Source organism: Mastomys coucha, unplaced genomic scaffold (assembly GCF_008632895.1).
Source record: "Mastomys coucha isolate ucsf_1 unplaced genomic scaffold, UCSF_Mcou_1 pScaffold7, whole genome shotgun sequence".
NCBI classification, from domain to species: Eukaryota; Metazoa; Chordata; class Mammalia; order Rodentia; family Muridae; genus Mastomys; species Mastomys coucha.
The window spans coordinates 44,727,777-44,733,421 of NW_022196913.1; positions in this window are offsets into that span (position 1 = coordinate 44,727,777).

Here is a 5,645-nt window from a genome sequence, read left to right on the forward strand (position 1 = left end):
AGATATAAATAAATATAGATAGATAAATAGATATATATAGATAGATATAAATGTAGATGATAGATAGATATATATAAATATAGATATAGATAGATATAAATATAGATAAAAAGAAAGAAATAAAGATAGATAGATAGATAGATATGTATATATATTTCAAACAATTTCTGGATTCAACTACCTCTTAAAGCATCCATTACTGTGTCCTTTACAGAGATCAAGACGAAATCTCACAGCTTGAGCACAAGAGAATTAGTGTGTAAAGTCAGTTCCAATCCCAGGTCTTTTATTTTCCCATGACAATGTCATGTCCTTTTAAATAAAATCACTTCTCCAGTGTTTAATAGGAATCCACCAATATGCATTTTCATTTTTCCTTGTGTCAGGCACCTAAAATATCTCTTAGTTGATATAATTTGAGACTAAAAAGGTCAGTGGGGTTTCTAAATTCTGTTTTCAGGCCTTCCATATATGACAGGAGAGACCCCAAGGGCCCATCACTTCTTCAACCTATGCACCATTCAGCTTTGAATTCTCTACCTAGCTCTTTTCCTACTGCAAGAGTGTCCAATGGAAACTAACTTTTCTATAACTAATAAAAGATAGGTTTACAGTTTTGCCATTTACCTTAGATAATGGATCCTTTGTCACCTGTTCCAGTAGGTAGCCTATCACAGCACACACAGCAGGTCTAGGTTGCCTATCCAATGCAAGCAAATTTTTAAGTGGACTTGCCACCTGCAAAGACATCAGCAGCTTCTGCGTGTCTCTCTTCCTACAAACACCAGGCTTAGGGGACCTATAGGAGTGTGATGACTCTCCATCGAGGTAAAGGGAGGCCAGATTGTAACAGGTGACACAAAGGGAGAGAAAGATTCAGTATCACATTACTAATTCCTAGGAGCAAGCCCAAGTCATCAGACACTGCTCATGTAAAGTTAAGGAATCCATAGTTTTAGAGCTCACATTTCTGCTGGCAAAACTCCTTGTCAATCAGTCAGTCAAGGCATGTTTAATAAGTACTTGCTTGCCATGGTGAGCCACTGAAGACTCAGGGGAGTTGATCCAGGGGGACAGCATACCACCCACCAAGGCACTCACAGGGTAGTAGAAAGACACCAGACATAAGAGAGGATATTCCAGACAACTGCAGAAGGGACTGGCTCTGTGTTGCCTGTTTTGAGGCTTCTTGGGTTTTATTATCTAGTTAAAGGTGTGTTTGTGTGTGTCTCTGTGTGTGTGCATGTGTAAAAGACAGAGAAAGATAGAGAGAATATATATATACATATATATATAGAGAGAGAGAGAAAGAGAGAGAGAGAGAGAGAGAGAGAGAGAGAGAGAGGGAGGGAGTCAAACAGACAGATAGCAACATGAACAGAGACAGAAACCTAAAGAATGAATTAGAGGCAAGATTAGACTTGGTTTGGGGATATAGAGAAGTAAAACAGTTTCCTGGTTACTGACTTATAAGTTTAACACAAAGCTTAATAAACCTCTGACCAGGTGCTATGGTACCTAACACAGCCTATAGAGCAGTAGTTCTCAACCTTCGTAACTCTGCAACCTTTTAATACAGTTACTAATGTTGTGGTGACCCCCAACCATAAAATTATTCTTGCTGCTATTTCATAACTGTAATTCTGCTGCTCTTATGAATCATGGTGTAAATATCTGTGCTTTCTAATGGTTTTAGGCAACCCCTGTGAAAGGGCCATTCGACCATACCCCTGGGGTCATGACCCACAGATCGAGAACACTGTTATAGAGATATTACAATGAGGAAGTACCAAAACATCAAAATTCAACATGATTAGCCCAAGCGTATCTGCTCAGAACACATTGTGCCTTTTGTTGTCACCTCTCCCCCACACAGCACCTGTAGCTAAGTGGGATATGCCTTAACATGACAGGAAGGTGCCTGCCAAAGTGGCCCTGGTCTGGATTTGGTGCATATATTGGCAAACCTGCCCTGCTCCCTCTTCCTGTCTCTTCTCTGTGCTTCTCCTCTCTCTCTCTCTCCCCCCTCTCTCTCCATTCCTCCTCCTCTGTCTGTTTTCCCCCTTTTCTCTCTTCTTTTTCTCTCTCTGCCCCTCCCCTTTTTCTCTCTCTTGTATCTCTTCTTCCGCCTCTCCTCTATCCCTCCCTTTCTTCTTTCTTCTGCCTCTTTCTCTGTCTCTTCTCCCTCTCCTGCCTCTATCCTTCTCTTTTCCTCTCTCATTTTCCCTTTCTCCTCTCTCCCCCTTACCCTCTCCCTCTTCCCTTCTCTTCCTTTTCCCTCTTTCCCTCTCCCCTTCTGCATTCTGCTGAGCTCCAGCAGCTGTGGAGTGAATACACTCATCTGTTGCTACTTTAACTCTGACCCAACTATCTAGTCTGTAAAAGTATGGCTAACAGTCATGAGTTTACAGTGATCATTTAAAAGTTAATTTTTCTCTAAAAACACTTGTCTAAACTCTCAGCACCATGCACACAGTAGTAAGGATCAAGCACATTCTTGCATCAGCTGGATAGAATGTCCAGTCCAATGGTGATGAGTACTTTAACCTATATTCAGGAATCATCTCATTTGTAGCACCACATATTTATATTTCACATGAATTTAAAAATCTGAAAAAAAAAAAAAACCTGATTCTTTCTGGAGACCTTTAAAATTGGCTATACTAAAATAAAGATCAATCACATGTTATTAGATTTGAACCAAATTTAAAAGGTCCCAAAAAGAGTTGTGCTCTGCTAAACTAGAAACTAGGTACTCTATGGTTTTCTAAAAATCTTTTTTAGAATTTATGGTTAAATTTATATAGCATAACATATAGTTTTGCTAGACACGATAGAACACAACTTTAATTCCAATACTTGGGAAGCCAAGGCCAGAGTAATGGGAGTCCAAGACCATCTTTGGTTACATAATAAGAACGTGTGTTAGAAAATAAAATTAGTCTCTATATTCCTTGCTGGTAGGAATCTCAGCTAGGTTTACCCCCATAGACTCCCTGTAGCATCCTCAGTCCCATGCCTCCAGATAGTCACAGATATGTCCCCCACCAGTTTCCATTCTCACTTTCAGGCCCATCCTGCCCCCTCTCACCCCACGCCTGATCACCATCCCCATCCCCTCTTCATCCCTTCTTCTACCCAGTTCCCTTTCTCCATCCACCTTTCTAAGGATATTTCACATCTTTCCTTGTGACCTCTTTATTACCCAGTTTCTTTGGGTCTGTGTATTACAGCATTGTTATCCTACACTTTACGACTAATATCCACTTATAAGTGAGTTCATACCATACATGTCTTTCTGAGTCTGGGTTACCTCAGATATTCTCCAGGTCCATCCATTTGCCTGAAAATTTCATGATGTCTTAGTTTTTTTTAAATAGATGAATAGTATTCCATTGTGTAGACATACCACATTGTCTTTATCCATTCTTCAGTTGGGGAACATCTAGGTTGTTTCCAGTTTCTAGCTATTATGAAGAAAGTTGTTATGAACATAGTTGAACAAGTATCCCAGTAGTATAGTGGAATATCTTTTGAGTCCATGCCCAGGAGTGATATAACTGAGTTCTGGGGTAGAACTATTCCCATTTTTTGAGAAACCACCAAACCAATTTTCAAAGTGATTATCCAATCTTGCACCCCACCAGTAATGGAAGAGTGTTCTCCCTGCTCCTCATCCTCACTCCTCCTCTAGCCTGACAGGACTTCCAGCGGAGAAAGGAGGACAACAACCCACCACAAAATGCTCAATACAAAATATATCCTGCCTACAAGGTGCACAGGAAGAAAGATGGAGCAGAGGCTGAGAGAACAGACAACCAATGACTACCCCAACTTAAGACCCATCCCATGTGAGAGAGCCAACCCCTGACACTATTAATGATACTCTGCTATGCTTGCAGACAGGAACCTAGCACAACTGTCTCCTGAGAGGCTTCATCCTGCAGCATATGGAAACAGATGCAGAGACCCACGGCCAAACATCAGATGGAGCACTGGAAGTTTTGTGGAAGAGTAGGAGATAGAACTGAGCAAGCTGGAGGGGTCAGGACACCATAAGAAGACCTACGGAGTCAACTAACCTGGGCCCAGTGGGGCTCACAGAGACTGAACCACCAACCAAAGAGCATGCATAGGTTGGATCTATCCCCCCTATACATTTGTAGCAAATGTGTAGCTTGGTCTTCATGTGAGACCCCTAGCAATTGGAGCAGGGACTGTCTCTGACTCTATTGCCTGCCACTGAATCCCCTTCCCCTACCTGATTGGCCTGGTTAGGTCTCAGCGGGATAGAATGTGCCTAGTCTTGGTGAGACTAGATGTCCAAGGGTGAGGTGGTACCCAAGAGAGACACCAGGCAATGGCTCACCCACATGATGCCAGGAATTTAGTCTTCACTTGGGTAAAGGTCTCATCCACTGAAGACCTTTGCAAGACACTGTAGCTCTTGTTAACTATAGATTGTTTTTTAATTTTGTTTTGTTTTGTTTTCAAATAAAAGCCCCACCACCATGGCCACTCCACCCTCACTTTCTTTGTCTATTTTTTTTCTTATTTTTTATTCCTGCTAATCTACTTCAGGTAAGTATGTTTTCTTATTAGCTGATTCATATATCTTACTTTAGTTCATTTGCGAGTACTAAATTTTAAGTGCTTCTATAGTGACCATCAAAACTAACACAGTAGATAAGTCATTTTAACAGGTACAATGTCAACAGTTCTTTACAGCATCCTGGCTCGGTTGGAGAAGCTTCCACCCTGCATTTTCATCTGAGACTCGGTGGGAATGAATGCTTTCCAGTCATGCTTTTCACACCTCCATCCACTGTGTGCAAAGAAAGCTTTGTTGGAACATGGAGCACCGCCCACCTACACATCTTTGAACGCTTAGTCCCTCGGCGATGGCATTATTGTGAGAGACCATGAAACTATGGGGAAATAGGCCATACCTGGAGGGTGTAGTGGAATGCTGAAGGGTTATACCTGGCCCTGATTCTAGTCCCCTTTCTGCTTTGTGTCTGTCCCACCAGCTGCCTCACACTGGCTACTACATCTGGTTGTTCCTCAATCATGCCTTCTCTGCCCTGGTGAATTGGGAACCACGAACCAAATTAAACCTTTCCCCTATTGAGTTCCTCTCATCTGGTCTTTGGTCACAGCCGTAAGAAAATTAACTAAGACAGGAAGAGAGGAAGAAAACCACTAATGAGCCTGCACCTATGTCTAGCCTTTCCCACCAAATCAGTTATGAACGTAAGCTTCAAAGGGAAGAAATGGCACTTTTTATCCCGTTCCTGTGTTCTATGTAGATTTAGGTAATCTCATTTAAGTATTTGTTAAGCTAAATATGTATGCAAGAGGGAATATATTCAGTGAAATATGAGCTGTATCCATTTCTAACAACGTGAGCCTCTGGGCAAACCTTAGCTTAGGTGCAAGAGAAAATATCACAAAAGAAAGACATAAAATACTAGAAAAGCAAAATGTAGACAATTTTTTGCACTCATTGCATTTTTAGAGAAAGGTATATTAGAGGTCATAACTATAAATGGTTTGTTTTTTTTTAAAAAAAGAAAGAATAAAAAAAAAAACCAGAAACTGAGTAGAGGGAGCTTTATGTCCAAAAAGAAAGGAAAAGAAAAGAA